The sequence below is a fragment of the Stomoxys calcitrans genome, chromosome 2 (genome assembly GCF_963082655.1).
Source record: "Stomoxys calcitrans chromosome 2, idStoCalc2.1, whole genome shotgun sequence".
Lineage (NCBI taxonomy): Eukaryota > Metazoa > Arthropoda > Insecta > Diptera > Muscidae > Stomoxys > Stomoxys calcitrans.
The window spans coordinates 129,122,061-129,141,437 of record NC_081553.1 but is presented as its reverse complement, the minus strand read 5'-3'; the positions used below and the strand labels follow the sequence as shown (position 1 = coordinate 129,141,437).

At 37.3% G+C, this 19,377-nt stretch overlaps 1 protein-coding gene across 2 annotated transcripts in view; it reads left to right on the top strand.

Moving 5' to 3' along the window:
* Positions 1-19,377, top strand: part of LOC106087186 (uncharacterized) — a 49,316-nt gene that overhangs the window by 20,714 nt on the left and 9,225 nt on the right. The gene's annotated exons all lie outside the window — the stretch shown is intronic.

Here is a 19,377-nt window from a genome sequence, read left to right as displayed (position 1 = left end):
CTCAGATCGGTCCAGATTTGGATATAGCTGCCATATAGACCGATCATTCGATTTAAGGTTTTTATTGTCCGATTTTGTCGAAATTTGAGAAAGTGAGTTGTGTTAGGCTCTTCGACATTTTTCTGACACTTGTCCCAAATCGGTCCAGGTTTGGATATAGCTGCCATATAGATCGATATCTCGATTTAAATCCGATGTCACTGAAATTTTACCAGTGGCTTATGTTAGGCTTTTCGACATCCGTGTCGTATATGGTTCAGATCGGTTTATTTTTAGATATAGCTAGTGAAAAAACCCAATATTTTGTTATACACAATTGAACAATGACTTGTACTTATTAGCATTTGGTCAAAATCGGAACAAATTGCGATATGGCTGCTATGGGGCATAAGGTATGCATTTGTCATCGGAATTTGACGAAAGGTGGTTTACATACATACCCGAGGTGGTGGGTATCCAAAGTTGGAACTTAACGCCTTTTTATTTGTTTTATTGGGTTGCCCAAAAAGTAATTGCGGATTTTTTAAAAGAAAGTAAATGCATTTTTAATAAAACTTAGAATGAATGAATGAAGCAAGCTAAAAGTAACATCTGATAACTGACAGAAGAAAGAATGCAATTGCAGAGTCACAAGCTGTGAAAAAATTTGTCAACGCCGACTATATGAAAAATCCGCAATTACTTTTTGGGCAACCCAATACAATTGATGTTTCGAGTTGCATTGAACGAAGTAACTAGATAAGTTCCTATTTCTATGTGAAAATTTTAAATCTAATTTCTAGTTTGCATATGGCGTTAATAGTATTGCTAGGAAGGAAAATAAACAGCTCGTAATTCAGGGTGTCAGACAATTTGGTATTGTTTTGAAGAACAATATTTCATATACACATATAATATCTTTATTATAAATAATAAGGAAAACATATGTTACCACTTAATATATTATATATGTATATATATTTAGACACACTTTAATATAGTTTTGTTCATTATTTTGTTAAACGCTATCACATACGCAAATGTCGTTACTAAAAAATTCCATTAAATTGTGTGTCAGATTGCTTGATATCAACTAATTGCATTTCCCATCCTTAGCAATACTGTGACTGGTATTTGTTCTTCTTTGAATGATTTTGGTGTACTTCCATATCCCAAGTGTGCACAATGGGAAAATATAACATTAGGTTGAATGTCACGTCGACTTGACTTTGTTTTGAAAATTTGTAATGTCAAATTCTTATCGGTGAATAAGTATAAACACACAATACAGGCAGACTTGCCGGAGAATGAACGAATGTGGATAAACTTCCGGTTTTTGACATCGCCCACTACAAGAAGTGGAAATAACCAGAAAAAGTCTGATAGCAATATACATTTGCCAATAAAGTATTTTAAGAAATTTAAAAATAAACAAGCCGATTACTGGCATAGGCGTATGTCCATAGTGGCATGGGCGGTACCATATTTTCAACCTAACCTAATCTAACATAATACAAATGGTCTCAAGCAATAAAATAAGTAAATCTGTCTATATGTGAAGTCCCAATTGAGCAAAATTTGTTGCAGTAATGTTGAGAGGATAACACAATTCAGCAGTGATAAATTTAATGAAATTGGTAAAATAAGCCTTTTATAGGCTTAAGAAAGTACATTTTGAGTCGGTCCATGTTAGGTATAACAAAATACCTGAACCTGTTTTATACCCTCCATCATAGGATGGGGGTGTACTAATTTCGTCATTCTGTTTGTAACTCCTCGAAATATTCGTCTAAGACCCCATAAAGTATATATATTCTTGATCGACATGACATTTTATGTCGATCTAGCCATGTCCATCCGTAGAAAGCACGCTTAGTTTCGAAGGAGTAAAGCTAGCCGCTTGATATTTTGCACAAATACTTATTAGTGTAGGTCGGTTGTAAATGGGCCATATCGGTCCAAGTTTTGTTATAGCTGCCATATAAACTGATCTTGGATCTTGATTTCTTGAGCCTCTAGGGGGCGCAATTCTCACCTGATTTGACTGAAATTTTGCACGTTGTGTTTTGGTGTCACTTCCAATAACTGTGCTATGCATGGTATAAATCGGTGCATAACCTTATATAGCTGCCATATAAACCGATCTGGGGTCTTGACTTCTTAAGCTTTTACGGGGCACAATTCTTCTCCGATTTGGCTGTAATTTTGCACGTGGTGTTTTGGTGTTACTTCCAACAACTATGCTAAGTATGATTCAAATCGGTTTATAACCTGATATAGCTGCATATAAACCGATCTTGGATCTTGACAATTCTCATCCGATTTGGCTGAAATTTCGCTTGAGGTGTTTTGTTATGACTTTCAATAACTGTGCTTAGTATGGCGCATATCGGTACATAACCTGATATAGCTGCCATATAAACCGATCTGGGATCATGACTTCTTGAGCCTTTAGACGGCACAATTCTTATCCGATTTGGCAGAAATGTCTACAACGGCTTCTCTCATGACCTTCAACATACGTGTCCAATATTATCTGAATCGATCTATAGCTTGATACAGCTCCCATATAAACCGATCTCCCGATTTTGTTTCTTGAGCCCATTCAAGGCGCTATTCTTATCCCAATGAACTGAAATATTACACAATGACTTCTACAATGTTCAGCATTCAATTCATTAATGGTCCGAATCGGACTATGACTTGATGTAGCTCCAATAGCATAACAGCTCTTATTTATTATTCTTTGTTTGCCTAAAAAGAGATACCGCGCAAAGAACTCGACAAATGCGATCCATGGTGGAGGGTATATAAGATTCGGCCCGGCCGAACTAAGCACGCTCTTACTTTTTATATTCGATTTGTATGGCTGAAGGCATTAAACAAATAAGAATTTCAGAAAACGATAATAATGTACGAAGAAAAAGTGTGCTAAGCTCGGCCAAGGCCACCTCTCGACAGACGAAGACTACACTTTACAAGACACTGATACTACCCGTGCTGTTATATGGTTCTGAAGCATGGGTACTTGTGAAAGCAGACACAAGCAGAGTCAGTGCTTGGAGTATTTGAGAGAAAGATTCTTCGTAATATATATGGACCAGTTTGGGTTAACGGAGAATATAGGCGACGTATGAACCACGAGATGTATGAGCTGTATAACGGTGATAGCATAGTTACACGCAAAATGTTGTCAGAATGGATGAAGAAGCTCCAGCAAAGAAGTCTTTTGAAGGCAAACAAGGTGGTACACGCAAACCGGGAAGACCAAAAGCCCGATGGAAAGATCAAGTTGTGGGAGACACCTCGAAACTTGGTGTCAGAGATTTTAGAATGAGAGCAGAAGATCGAGGCGCTTGGAACGCTATTCTACGTTCGGCTAGTGGAAGAAATATTCTGTCATAGCCAATTAAAGTAAGTAAAGTAAGCTCGGCCAAGCCGAATCTTGGGAACTCACCACCATGGGTTCTGCTAAAAGTTTAGACAAAGTAAACATAGTTGAAGTTGGTTATAGACCGATTTAACAGGTAAAAGACCGATTTGGACCTTTCATGGCACGATTGTTGGAAGTCGTAACAGACCACTACCTAAAAAATTTCACCCAATCAAATAAAAATTGAGGCTTCCAGGGAGCATAGCATATCATACTATACACCGATTTCGACTTGTCACGATTGTTGACAGTCATAATAAAGGTAAGGTTAAGTTTAGGTGGCAGTCTGCAATCAGAGTCACTTAGACGTTTTCGCCCATTGTGATACCACAGGAACAGAAGAAGGAAGATGCCTTCTAGTTCCTACCGTTGAACCATCCAGTTCCCTTTAAATAGCCCAATAACTTGCGAATGTTCACATCCGCTAAATAAGACAGGTTGCCAAAGAAATGAGAACCTTAAGTGGAACTCCTTCGGACTGCTTGGGCAGGACAAACACACAGAAGGCGTTCTATAGTCTCTTCTTCTTCGATGTCCTCACAGCATCTGCAAAAGTCGTTGCTGGCAACCTTCAGTCTGTGAGCATGTTTTCCGATCAGACAGTGACCTGTCATGACGGACACAATGACTAGCGAATGACAGCAAAGCGGTAGACCTCTTCAAGTCTAGATTAAGGCACATAGTTTTGGAATGCTCACAGCCCCCTCTTTGTGACCATCTATCATTCGTTGCCCTTTGGGTCCGGTCCTGAAAACTTTGCTTACATGTCGCTAGAGGCATTCCCAGAGTTTCCAAAATTTCATCCCAAACGGATACCAATTGCAGCTTCTAGTGGCTCAAGATGTCAAATCGGAAGATCGGTTTATATGGAAGCTATTTCAGGTTATATAACGATTTGGATCATGCTAGGCGCGATCGTTGGAAGTCGTTTCGGTACGATATGCACAAAATTTCAGCCCAATCGGATAATAATTGGGACTTAAGAAGTCAAATCGAAGGACCATTTTGTATGGGAGCTATATCCAAATCTGAACCGGTGTAAAAAGGACTTCTTTATGCAACATTAGTAAAGTCCAAGTCCATTTAGGACTATATTGTAATGTTACTTTGTTAAACTGGTTTCTATGTACTGTAAGGCTTGTTCTTTAAATCCTGAGTATAATGTTCATTTTTTGGATGAGGTTTCCATAATTACTTCTATGTGTTGTTAAGACGTTAATTTCCATTGTATCCGGAAATTATTGCCATGAATCGTGCTTAAAACACTTCCTTTTCAAAAACAAGAAAAAAAAAACGATTTTCCATTGTTTCTCCAAAACAATTGTACTGATTTTATTCATTTAAGCATTTGTTATTAATGAGTAACGATGATGTGTCTGTCGCCACTGTGGCGTATAGCAATCCTACAAACATACTTGTGAAATTACATTCATAAAAAAGTATTTGGGAATATTAGATTGGGTTTTAGGTTTTGAAGCTTTTGCCGTCACAATATTCAATTGAGGAAATGCAAAAAATGAACATTTCATTAAGGAACACGGCAAACTTCTAAAATATCACTGAGTGCTGTCCGATTTAAGCTTAAGTTCAATAATAAGGGGCCTCCCTTTTATAGCCGAGACCGAACGGTGTGCCGCAGTGCGATATTTCTTTGGGGAGAAATTTTACATGACATGGTACCTCACAAATGTCGCCAGCAATAGAAGGAGATAACCACCGTAGATAAGTTTTTCTGATGTTCTCACCAGGATTCGAACCCACACGTTCAGATTAATATAATATAAATACATCCAAATTATTACACCTATCACCATAGGATGGATGGTTTGTAACACCTCGAACAATATATATTCATGATCGCCTTCACGTTCTAAGTTGATCTAGCCACGTTTGCCTGTCGAAATCACGATAGCGGTCGAGCGAATGAAGATATCCGCTTGAAATTTTGCACAGATATTGATGAAGGTCATGGTGATTGCAAAAGGGCCTAATCGGTTCAGATTGAGATACAGCTTCCATATATAGTGGTTATTTAATTTGATTTCTTGAGCCTCTAGAGGACTCAATTTTTGTCCGGTCTTGCTGAAATTTAGAATGTTTTTTCATGACTTGTAACCTGGTATAACAGCCATATAAACCGATATCTTGATTTGACTTCTTGAGCTACTAGAAGTTGCAATGTTTATCTAATTGAGCTCAAATTGCCTACGTGGTGTTCTGTTACGACTTCCAACAACCGTGTCAAATATGGTCCAAGTCGGTGTATAACCTGATATAGCTCCCATATAAACCGATCTACCGATTTGACATCTTGAGCCCCTGGAAGTCGCAACTGTTGTCCGAATGATGGATGAAATTTTGCACGCGATTTAATATGATTTTTTACATACATGTGAAGTACTATCCAAATCGATATATAAGCTGATGTAGCTCGCATAAAAACCGATCTCCCTCATTGTTTACGTCTACATGGTAGAGGGTTCTCAAGATTCGGCCCACCGAAATTAGCACATTTTTACTTCTCAGCAGGACAATTTTTACAGGACGAAAAATTGTTTTGGTTTCCTAAAAAATGCCACATAATAGACAAACGATCAGCGACAACAAACCACCGTTAGATGTTTATGACTTCACTACATTCCTTATAAATGGCATTGTGATTACATTCCATTGTTTCTTAATACGTTGTAAATATACCTACACTGAACGAAATTTGTTATACAAATTAGCAAAAATTATGCTAAAGCGGCGGAAAATGGGAAAGCAGACTTGACTGCTGTGTTAGCAAACATTCGATTTCTGCATTAGCTAACTTTTCGCTCAGCTATTTTAAACAAGCTTTTTTTAACTACAAAAAGGCTACAATATTGAAAGTTTATTACAGCTACATTTGCCGTGGTAGCAAACAAAATGTTCTGCTATTAGAGCATACATAAATTGTTCTTTCAATAAATAAAGTTTTGGTTTTAAACATAAATTCTGTTTATTTCATCGTAAAATTGTGCCCAAATTTCAATTTACTTCGTTACCTGATTTGCATAAAATTTAGGAAATACTATTTAAATATGCTTCTTAACAATCGCATCATCAATGGGGCAGCAGACATTTTAAGCAAACAATGAACTTTTGACAGTCAGTCGACTATTTTAAAATAGAAAATATTTTGCTATAACAGCAGAACTATTGCTAACATACCATTGAAATCGACTACGAACAGTCAGCTGACAGTGTTTACTATTATCAGCAGACTTATTTGTATGAGTGTATATCAATATGAGCAAGAACATATATCTGTATTAAAAATTCTTCATTTTAATATCGATATTCTATTTCTATACCCACCACCATAGGATGCGGGTATATTAATCTAGTTATTCCGTTTGTAACACCTCGAAATATTCGCCTAAGACCCCATGAAGTATATATATTCTTGATAGTTCTGAGTCGATTTATCTATCCGTCCTTCCATCTGTCGAAATCACGATAGAGGTCGAACGTGTAAAGCTTGCCGCTTGAAATTTTGTACATATACATGTCGATGTAGGTCATTGGGGATTGCAAATGAGCCATATCGGTTCAGATTTAGATATAGCTCCCATATAAACCGATTTCCCGATTTGATATCTTGAGCACCTAAAAGCCTCAATTTTTGTTCTGAAATTTTGGCTTTGGCTGAAATTTTGCGTTTGGTGTTCCGTTATGACTGCGAACAACTGTGCCAAGTACGGTCCGAATTGGTCAAGAACCTAATATAGCTCCCATATAAAATGATATCCCAATTTGATTTCATGAGCCCCGGAAGCTCCAATAATTGTCGGATTTGGCTAACATTTTGCATGTAGTGTTCTGTTATGACTTCCAACAACTGTGCCAAGTATGGTTGAAATCGTCTTTAACCTGATATAGCTCCCATATAAACCGATCTCCCGATTTGACTTCTGCAGCCCCTGAAAGCCGCAATTTTTGTCCGATTTTGCTAAAATTTTGCATGTGGTGTTCCATTATGACTATCAACAACTGTGTTAAGTACAGTCCGAATCGATCAAGAACCTGATATAGCTCCCATATAAACCTATCTCCCGATTTGAATTCTTGAGCCCCGGGAGGCCGCAATTTTCGTCCGATTTGGCTGAAATTTTGCATGTAGTGCTCCATTATAACTATCAACAACTGTGCTATGTACGATCCGAATCGATCAAGAACCTGATATAGCTCCCATATAAACCGATCTTCCGATTTGAATTCTTGAGCCCCTGGAAGCCGCAATTTTCGTCCGATTTGGCTGAAAGTTTGCATGCGATGTTCTGTTACGAGTTCCAACAACTGTGCCAAATACGACCAAAATCAGTCTATAAACTCATATAGCTCCCATGTAAACCGGTCTCTCAATCATCCTTATTTGGTTCCTACAAACTCCAATTTTTGTGAGGTTGACAGAAGTTTGGTATGTAGAATAAAAAAATAATATTTTGTATAAATTTTTAGCTGAATCCATGGTGATGGGTTCCCAAGATTCGGCCAGGCCGAACTTATCACGCTTTTACTTGTTTATATCGTTATAATAAACCTATGCGCTCTAAGTTCGATAAAATCATACGAGAGAGTAATAAAGATGGCGAAGTTCCCATTGCCTAACCTAAGGACGTTATTTTTAAAAAGTTTAGGTTCCTAAAACAGGTCAATAACCACTGAGAAGTTAGACAACTTTAGAAATAGTTCTTTCGTGGTGGTCACAGAAGCATGCAGATTAATCAATAGCGTTCAGAGTCCTTGTCGATCGATGTTTTCAGAATCAGGGAACCGTTCTCTGCACAGAGTTTTAATTGGCATCCACGTCGTTACGAATAGGCTGTACATAGCCTTATGTTTTGCCCCCGACCTGCGGGAGCAAAATTGGCCAACGTAAGAATTCAGCGGTCTTCTTGTTTGCACAATCGATTGCCTTGACTCCGATTTTCAAATTACTCCGCTTTACATAATGTTTCGGCTGCTAAATTTTATCAGCTTTGTGTTCTGCAGTCTAAAGCCTGTCCATTAGCCCGGATGGACAAGTGAAATTCTACTAGGGAAGATTGAATGGTATGGAATATGTATAGTTTATTCTTTTAAATTAAGCTGCTAACACATGATATGTGCGCTGCATATGTGCTATCACTTTCTGTATTCATTAAACATTCCTTATGTACGTATTATCAAATGTATTTTGTTTATACCCTACACCACTCCTGAGGTACAGGGTATTATAACTTAGTGCATTTCTTTGTAACACCCAGAAGGAAGAGAGCTAGACCCATTGATAAGTATACCGATCGACTCAGAATTGCTTTCTTATTCGATTTAGCATTGTCCGTGCCTCTGTCTGTCTGTCCAATTGTGTACAAAGTACATGTCGCACTTTTCATCCGATCGCCTTCAAATTCGACTCAGACATTTTTTTGGTTTAGAGACGAAGCCTATTGGAGTTGGAAAAAATCGGTTCAGATTAAGATTTGGAATTTGGTCATTTGTAAACCGATTCACTCGAAATTTGGCAAACATTTTTCTGTGACTCTCGACATTACTAGTAAATTTCATAGAATTCGGTTCAGATTTAGGTACATCTCCCATATATAATATATACAGTTGCTCAATAAAATATGCGTACACATGTGTCTACCAAATAAAATTACTATATTCCCACCATTAATATATAAATATTTAATTTTTAAGATCATTACACATGTAAGCGGTTTCCACGAGCTTAAATTCATGAAAGCACACAACTATTTTTTGAGAACAAAAAAGTTTTACCGGTCTTTTGCATTCCAATCGTCGATTCGCGCCTTTAACAAGGATTTGGGTGTCGATTTCCTCTGTAAAGTCTGATACTATATTCGAGGCTTCACAATATTTTTCGCCGATTACTTTTTTTAGATAATAGATTTTGAAACAAATAAACTTGCTGATTTCATTCAGTAGGACATTCCCTCATAACTTGTGGTACAAATTTAATAAAATTTTTATTTCATCATTGTTATTTGTGTAGTGTTTGAAAAAAGTAATCCCGACATGGGTTTTCAACGGTGAAAAACGAACATAGTACCAGCCATAAAGTCTCACTCTTCTCATAGAATAGGTTTTAGTCATTCTTTAGATAAAATCTTGTGTTTTTGGATTCTTTTTTGAATAACAATCCCATTTGGTCTATTGGATTCGTGGCAGATGCTTTTGCGGGTGTTAAAATCTCCTAACAGTAACTGCATTATCAATCTCAAACTCTATAAGCTTTATTTTTTAGGTCAACGGTGCCACTTTTTCTATAGTTGGTTCCATATTATTACTGAATAAGTCAGATAAGGTTTAGATAAATATGTCTATCCATTTTTTCCACGTTAAAAACTAGTTTCCTACGGCCAGGGAAAATAATATTATTTTCTTTCAAATCCTCATTTGTTTTTTTCCCACATTTGCAAAGGGCACATATGAAGCCCAAGTTATTGCAATTTTGAACCCATATGAAAACCTCCATAGAGGTTCATCAAATTCGGTTCAGAGTTAGATATAGTCCCCCATTTCCACTTATATGGTAGGTGTAGGGTATTATACAGTTGGCACCGCCCGACTTTTGCCTTTTCTTACTGGTTGTATATAGGAATGTGTCTACACATATGAAATAAGTGTTCGCTTTAATCGAAAGAATAGGCGTTTTAATCGCTTTTATTCTAAAATTCATTTTTCATATTCAATATTTCGTATGTATCACACGATGTGTAGCTTTCAGAGTTGTTACATGCATACAAAACATATTACAATACATATCGTGCGATAGCAGCTTTAGTGAAATGGTCTATCTGCGTTGTGCAATAATTTTCTAAAAATAAACATGGTTTCAGAATGACTGAAAATAGGTCACCAACTTTTTTTTTTTTGGTAGTATGACCCATTCTATTGTATATCTGCTCATAAATTATACCGAATGTAAGCCGATGTATTTGTGTTTCAACTTAACCGAATTCATTTTTATTTTTAGTTCAAATCCCGATAAATGATTACTCAATGTTATTGTACACACATGGTTTTGTTGTTGTCATCGAACGTTTGTGTATGTGGGTATTGATTTTCTGTTTAATGTCTCCTTTTAAGACTAATTACTTTTGTATTGATATATGTATAGATAAATGTACAAATAAAAATAAGTTTGTAAGGCTTATTATTTATTTTTAAATATTAACAAATCAATTATTCACACGTATGGATAATGCAGCCGATTTAAAGTAACCGTGCTAAAGCGAAGAATATATTGGTATATTAGCCCTGTTTTGTGTGGGTATAACACCATAGGATAGGGGGGTATACCAATCTAGTCATTCCGTTTATAACACCTCGAAATATTCTTGTAAGACCCCATAAAGTATATATACTCTTCGTCCGTCCGTCTGTCGAAATCACGATAGCGGTCGAAGGCGCCCCACCCCAAATATATATATACACCGATCTCGACAAGATGGGACTCAAATGAAAGGTACTTAAGATTAGAAAACGTATCTCCTATCCAATTGTTGGACCGAGTGTTTGGGGGACCACCCCCGAATACACCCCTAAATCAGACATCATGAGAATATCGGGCTGAAATAAAGTATTTGAAGAATGGAGTACACCTTACATCCAAACTTAAATTCGTAGTCCAATAAAGATGGGATTCAGATAAAGGCACTTATATTGTTAAACTGTTTATCAAGCGATATACTATTTGTCGTAGCATGGTATTTCAATAAAAGCTCTTTAATTGTCGAAAATAAATATTCCAAAGAAAATTTTGTTCCATATAAAGTAAAAGAAGGCGCTCCGCTGCGCCTTCTTTTACTTTATATGGCCCGGTACAGCTAGTTGTGTATAAAATTACGTGCACAATTCTATTACCGTACATGTGCTAAAAATTTTATTTATACATTTTGCAAATATTTTCACTTTTTTCTATATCCACATAAGTTTTACAAATTTTATTCATAAATTTTACATATATTTGCTTTTTTTCTGAGGTTGACAAACGGTGTTACCACCTGATGTCAAACAAACAGATTTGCACTGGATACATTTTTATACCCTATTGGGTTTTATTTTTGTTCGCGACTTGTGTATCCAGTACAAAAATAATACAAAGTTTTTATTAGTATGCACCCGGGTTTAGATGCAAACACAGAAAAAAAGGGCATCATTGGTTCGACAATCGAATATTTAACCAACACGAAAAATACCCGATAACGGAATCAAGGCTAAAAGCAGCGCTGTAAAATAGAGATATTGAGCTGAAACTTTGCACATATTCTTTTTTTGTCCATAAGCAGGTTAAGTTCGAAGATGGGCTATATCGGACTATATCTAGATATAGCCCCATATAGACGATTCCGCCCAGATCGGTCAAAATTTGGATATAGCTGTCATATAGACTGATCCGCCGATGTAGGGTCTTAGGCCCATAAAAGCCACATTTATTAGTGTTAGGCCCTTCGAAACGTTTTCAAATACAGCGACTGCGTTGTCCAGGTCAGATGGCCAAAAATATATTTGAGCAAATGGTTTGCGCAATCATGGAGACTAAGATCAAGTGGAGAAAGATATCTCGAAATTAATCGTTCCAACTTGGAGAAAAGTACATAAGACTGAAGTACTTGGATAAATTTACTTCCTTCGCCTTTGACCTCGCAAAAACACTATAACTCTATTATAGCAAACCTTTGCTGTATGCAATAAAATCTATTTGGGTGAATTAATTGGAACCTTTTTTCTGTGTTTTGCGACATTCTGTTTGCGGTCCCGTTTTCTATTTGAATTCTCTAAAAAACACTTGAAAAAGTTATACTTTCGATAAAATAAAACATGTTTGTTTGCTGGTATTATTTGCAGAAAACGTCATTTTCAGACGTTTCCCTTTTTCTGTTGAGATTGCAGAAATTTATGACGCATGGCGTCTTATTGTATTTCGACTTCGTTTTAGCTGATAATAGAAAAACAAGAAAATTAAATTATGGTTTCCGTTGTGTGTTTGCAAAATTCTAAGTAAAAATATTGATACGAATTTTCGTGTTTTGGAAAGTGCACAATAAATTATTCATTTAGTGTCTTATGTTGTTTGTGATAATGGTAAAGGCATATAGAGAGCAAGCAAATAAACGTAGAACTCAACCAGAAGAAGTTCTTATTTCAAAAAATAAATAAACAAAAAAAAACACTAAAATATTTTGCAAAAAAAAAAACAAAGGCAATATTATACCCTTGCCACGTATAAAATGCAAAAAAAAAATATAACGGGATATCAAGTAGCATGGCGATATAATTAAAGCTGGTGCAATCCGCCATCTTGCCATCAAGCTGATCGACGTTTTGCCAACACACATAAACAAATTTGTGTGCGTGTGTGTATACGTGTTCGTACATGAGCAGAGAATATGCGAGAAAGAAGATAACAACAAAGAGAATGCAAACAAAACTCTGTCATCTTAATAAAGCTGGCCGGCTGCTAACAGCTGTTTCCACCTTTTTAAATCAGCCTTGATTGAGTAAACTGAGAATTTTAACATACAAATATCTTCACTTATATATAAAAATCAATTTGTGTTTTTGGGTTTAACGGAACAAAGAAACAAACCAACAATTGTTTTTGGATATCAGAATGGGCAAAACCTCTGCCTTAGCCTTATTTAAAAAAAAGGCCAGGTATCGGATATTTTGAATACATTTAAGGGAAATTTTGTTTGTATTCTTACAGTAACCTAAAAACAAAAATTTGGTACCCAAATTTGAGGTTGTCGCCCCACCCCCAAATCTCGTCAAAAGGATATGTTGACCAACCACGACAATGTGAGACTTAAATGAAAGGTCTTTGTTAGTAGAAAACGAATCTGATTTTAGGACCAAGTGTAAAATAACAACAATGGTTCGACCGAACGCAGGCACACGAAGGTGCTTACACTGTGCATGAGCTACTGTTCGTTTTTCCAATGTCTGCGGGCATATTTATGTGCGGTTGTGTGTTGTTGTCCATCTCTGTCTTACACAATACTCCCGGTAATATTTTTTTTGCGATAGGAAGCATACTTATTTATTTAATTTAATTAATGCCTGTACAACAAGACAATGTCTTATAAATTACTCTTCAGGTTTAAAGGTATATTCATTCATAAAAACAAGTAAGAGCGTGCTAAGTTCAACCGGGCCGAATCTTATATTCCCTCCACCATGGATCGCATTTGTCGAGTTCTATTCGCGGTATCTCCTTTTAGGCAAACAAAGAATATTGAATAAGAACTGTTATGCTATTGGAGCTATATCAAGTTATAGTCCGATTCGGAACATAAATGAATGCCGAACATTGTAGAAGTCATTGTGTAATATTTCAATTCATTCGGATAAGAATTGCGCCTTGTCGGGGCTCAAAAAGCAAAATCGGGAGATAGGTTTATATGGGAGATGTATCAAGCTATTGATCGATTGAGACCATATTAGACATGTGTGTTGAAGGTCATGAGAGAAGCCGTTGTAAAAAATTTCAGCCAAATTTTCAACATTATATTCGTGCTCTGGTCTCCAATACCTTTCATTTGATACCCAAATTGTGTCCATTGGACCACTTTCGGATATGGGTGGCGTTTTTGCGGTAAAGGGAAGGGTCCGCCATATCAAGCTCACTGATAATTTTTGGCCTGAATTGGAACATAGGGACATGGACGACATGTGGTTTCAACAGGACGATGCCACAGGCGACACTGCACAACTAATAATCGATTTATTGAAGAGTAAGTTTAATGGGCGTGTTATCTTAAGAAATGGTATCGTCGATTGGCCGTCTCGTTCGTGCGATTTGAGTCTACTTCGAGTCATTGACCTATGAAGTTGGAAGAGCTCGAGCCATCATTGAACGGGAAATAGCGACCGTTTCGGCTGAAATGCGTGGCCGAGCCATCGAAAATTGGGTCCAACGTATTGACAGATGCAAACGTGCTAAATGTTTTGATTCTACTGCAAGTCGATAATAAATTTTTTGAAATATTTCATATAGTTTACATTTCATTTAAAAAAAATCCTTATTGCAAAACCCGATATAGTAAAATATTCTAATCTTGCTGAAGTTCGAACCAATGCGTTCTTCTATTTACATTGGTGGTACATACAAAAGCCTTATCAGCCTATTAGCTACGACCTTAATAGCCCTGCTGACAACCCAACGGACCCTACTTCATCACTGTAATCCCGACTATGATGATCTCATTTTGGATAAACGGTACTCATAGAAAAAAGTCTGCTGAAATATTGTCCGCTGACTGTTAGCAGTTAATTTGCTTTTACAGCAGTAATTTTAGAACAGCAGGCTGCCTGCTAAAAAGACTGTTGTTTGCTGCTTTATTTATGATGGGCTTGTTAGAAGATTTAAAATGAAAGAGAAGATATTGTAAAAGAGTTTTGAGCACAGGGTCATCGTTATTAAAACAATAAACATTACACATGCGCCATAAGCATCAAGTAGGTCTGAAGCACTTATCCATCGTTTCCCAGTATAAAATACACTTGCACTTTTGTTGTTCTACTTTACTGCACACAAGAGATGGATTGTGGTTATTGCATTAAAAGACAAAATATCAGAAAACCAAACAAATGGGTTTCCTCACATTATTGGAGAATAAGAAGGGAGAAAATAGGCAGAAGAACATTTTTTTGACACAAGCAGATTTAAGGATGTTTCTTGAATGAAACATTGACCAGTAAGCAAATGGAGTTGTGTGTCTCTCATAGTTAGACCAAAAATAATGCTGATACAGCCAGACTTAAGGAAGTTTTTGAATGAATTTTGACCAGTAGGCAAATGGAGATATGTGTCTTAGTGGCTGTTTACATTCTATATGGTTTTTATACCCGCCACCATAGGATGGGATCATTCTAATAACGTCATTTTGTTTGTAACACCTTGAAATATTTGTGTAAGATCCCATAAAGTATATATATTCTTCATCGTCATGACATTTTAAGCCGATCTAATCACATCCTTCCGTTTGTGGAAAGCACGCCAACTTAGTGTTGGTCGGTTGGGATTGTAAATGGGCCAAATCAATCTCCCGGTTTGATTTCTTGAGCATTTAGAGGGCGCAATTCTTATCCCGATTTGATTGAAATTTTGCACAGTGACTTTTTCTGAGCCCCTTAACATAAGTGCCAAATATGGCCTGAATCGGGTCATAACCTCCAATAGCTCATATATAAACCGATCTCCCTATTTTATTTATTGAGCCTTTAGAGGGCATAATTGTAATCTGATTAGGCAGACATTTTGCCCAGTAAATGTCTCTATAACGTCTAATATACGTGCTAAATATGGTCTAAATCGGTCCATAAACTGATACAGCTCCCATACAAACCGATCTCTTGATTTTACTTCTTGGGTCCGATTTGGCTACAAATTTGCACAATGACTTCTGCTATGACCTTCAACATTCGTAACAAATATGGTTTGAATCGGTTTATAACCAAAAGCAATTCTTATCCATTATCTTTGTTTGCCTACAAAGAGATACCGGGCAAAGAACTTGCTAAATGCGATCCATGCTTGTTTCATACATTATCGATACAAGTACAAATGAGCTAAAAAGCCAGAAGCCACGATAGTGTTGGCATTGGCAGAGTAATAAAATTGACGAGAGATTTTTCACCGCCTTTCGAAATGAAAACTAGTGCCAGAAATGTCTACGGGACAAGATTCTGTTGATCAGGTTATTTCCTTTCAGTAATATTCCACAAATTAAAATCTCTCTTCTAACATAATTTGTGATGGTCATTTGCTCGACGATAATGTCCAAAGTAATAACAACACATGATTGGCCGTGAAATGCAAACATAAATATTTCAATATTTAAGCAGATTTTTGTACTTAAAACAGCAGATTTTGTTAGCTGAAATTGCAGTCGCTGTTTGCTTAAACAGCAGCACTATGTTTGCTGAATCAGCAGTCATGTCTGCTTTCCCTTTTTTCAGCAAAAAATGCAAACAAAATGTTGTTTTAGCAAACATTTTTGCTATCTTGAATAACAAATTTCGTGAGCATACATTCAATACCATTGTCAGCGTTTAGTTTGGAGATATCCTCTGCGGCTTTCAGGGGCTCAAGAAGTCAAATCGGGAGATCGGTTTATATAAGAGCTATATCTAAATCTCAACCGATATGGCCCATTTGCAATCCCCAACGACCTACATCAATATTATGTATCAAATACTAACATATATTTAGAGTCAAGTACTTGGGGGAACGTCCGTTTCCAAAAACCTCTAAAACAAACATAATATGCGATCGGTACAAGAAGAACTCCACCTGCGGAAAATTCCCCAAAATTGGTATAGACACTAGCAGAAAAATGACGTTCCAAAATCAAGTAACAATGGTGTCATTATAATAAACATACGTTGTTGAAAATATTGACACAAAGTGGGGGATGATTTTGTAAATGCGCGTTGTCAATTTCATTGGATATAGTTATGAACATCATCCCTGTGTATGCAAACCAATCTTTTATACGTAAGAGTATGTGTGCAATGTGATAAGGCGTCAGGATAGACGATTCATAGATTCGTAGCACACAAAATCTTTTTGCAATCTTTTAAAAACTGTACACTGGACGTTGTCGGAGGCCATCGTAGCGCAGAGGTTAGCATGCCCGTCTATGATGCTGAACGCCTAGGTTCGAATCCTGGCGAGACCATCAGAAAATATTTTCAGCGTTGGTTTCCCCTCCTAATGCTGGCAACATTTGTGAGGTACTATGCCATGTAAAACTTCCCTCCAAAGAGGTGTTGCACTGCGGCACGCTGTTCGGACTCGGCTATAAAAAGGAGGCCCCTTATCGTTGAGCTTAAATTTGAATCGGACCTCACTCATTGATATGTGAGATGTTTGCCCCTGTACCTTAGTGGAATGTTCATGGGCAAAATTGCATTTGTACACTGGACGTTGCCAGAATGTGGACTCCTGTTGTTGACTTGTGGTTGATTTAATAACATCTGTGTTTTAATTAATTATTTAATAACCAATGGTTGATTTTTTCTGTGAGTAAAAACCAATCGGTACCGAGCGATGGGACTGAAATGTGTTTGGGCGTAAAGTACAAATTTGATATAAGAATTAGAATTATAAAAAAACAAGTAAAAAGGCGTTTAGTTCGGCCGGGCCGAACTTTGGATACCCACCACGTCGGGAATATATGTTAACCACATTTCGTAATAGGCCAAAAACCTTAAATCGAGAGATCGGTCTATATGGCAGCTATATCCAAAACTGGACCGATCTCAGCTAAATTGAAGAAGAATGTCGAAGGGCTTAACATACCTCACTGTCCCAGATTTCAGCAAAATCGGATAATAAATGTGGCTTTTATGGGCCTAGGACCCTAAATCGCCGGACCGGTCTATATGACAGCTATATCCAAATCTGGACCGATCTCAGCTACATTGAAGAATAATATCGAAGGGCTTAACTCACTGTCCCATATTTCAGCAAAATCGGATAATAAATGTGGCTTTTATGGCCCCAAAACCTTAAATCGAGAGATCGGCCTGTATGGGCCAAATTAAAGAGAGATATCGAAGGGCCAAACACAACTCACAATCCCAAATTTTGGCAAAATCGGACAATAAATGCGCCATTTATGGGACCACGACCTTAAATCGGGAGACCGGTCTGTATGGCAGCTATATCCAAAACTGAACCGATCTAGGCCAAATTGAAGAAGGATGTCGAAGGGACTAACACAACTCACAGTCCCAAATTTTGGCGACATCGGATAATAAATGTGTCTTTTATGGGCCTATGACCCTAAATCGTCGGATCGGTCTATATGGGGGCTAAATCAAGATATAGTCCGATATAGCCATCTTCGAACGTGACCTGCTTATAGACAAAAAAAAAAAGAATCTGTGCAAAGTTTCGGTTTAATATCTTTATTTTTAAAGACTGTAGCGTGATTTCAACAGACAAACGGACGGACATGGCTAGATCGTCTTAGATTTTTACGGTGATCAAGAATATATATACTTTATAGGGTAGGAAATGGTTATTTCAATGTGTTGCAAAAGGAATGATAAAATTAATATACCCCCATCCTTCGGTGAATTTCTCAACACCCTTATCATAACCCTTACATAACAAAACCGCGTGTCATGCATTGGGTATATACTCCAGTTGTCAGACCTATAATGCTATATGGTGCTGTGGTCTGGTGGATGGCGCTTCCAAAGTCCACCTACTGTTCAATATTTAACCGGATCCAAAGGATGGCTTGTTTGTGCATCACAGCCGCACTGAGGTGGAGACTCCATTTGATGCACTAATTTTAATGCTACATCTTATGCCTCTGGATATTGTGGCTAGACAAATTGCAGCGACCACTGCCTTGAGGTTAAGGGAGCTTTCTCATTGGTCATGAAGCGGTTACGGACACTGTGTTATCCTTGATACAATATCCAATGTTCCTGGCATTGTGGATTACATCCTACCTGAACAACTTTTTGATAAAAAGTACTGTAACATTATTCCTGATAGAACCGATTGGAACGACGATATTCCTGCTAACAGAAGGTACATAGACTTCTTTACGGTTGATTCCAAACTAAACGACCAGGTGGGCTTTGGGGTGTACTCTTAAGATCTAGAACTGGTCATATCGAAAAGGTTACCCGTCTACTACAGTGTGTATCAAGCGGAGATCCTTGCGATTAAAGAAATGGAGGAATGGCTAAGATATAATGTCATTACGACGATTGGAAATTATATCTTCTCAGGCAGCCATAAAACCCCTCGAGAACGTATTTTTGAACACAAAAACCGGCCTCGACTGTCGCAGATCTCTCAACGAGATGGATGAATAGTTCAAAATTGACTTGTTCTGGGTGCCGGGCCTTAGACATATCCCAGGGAATTGTAAAGCGGACGAGGGATACTACGCATTCCA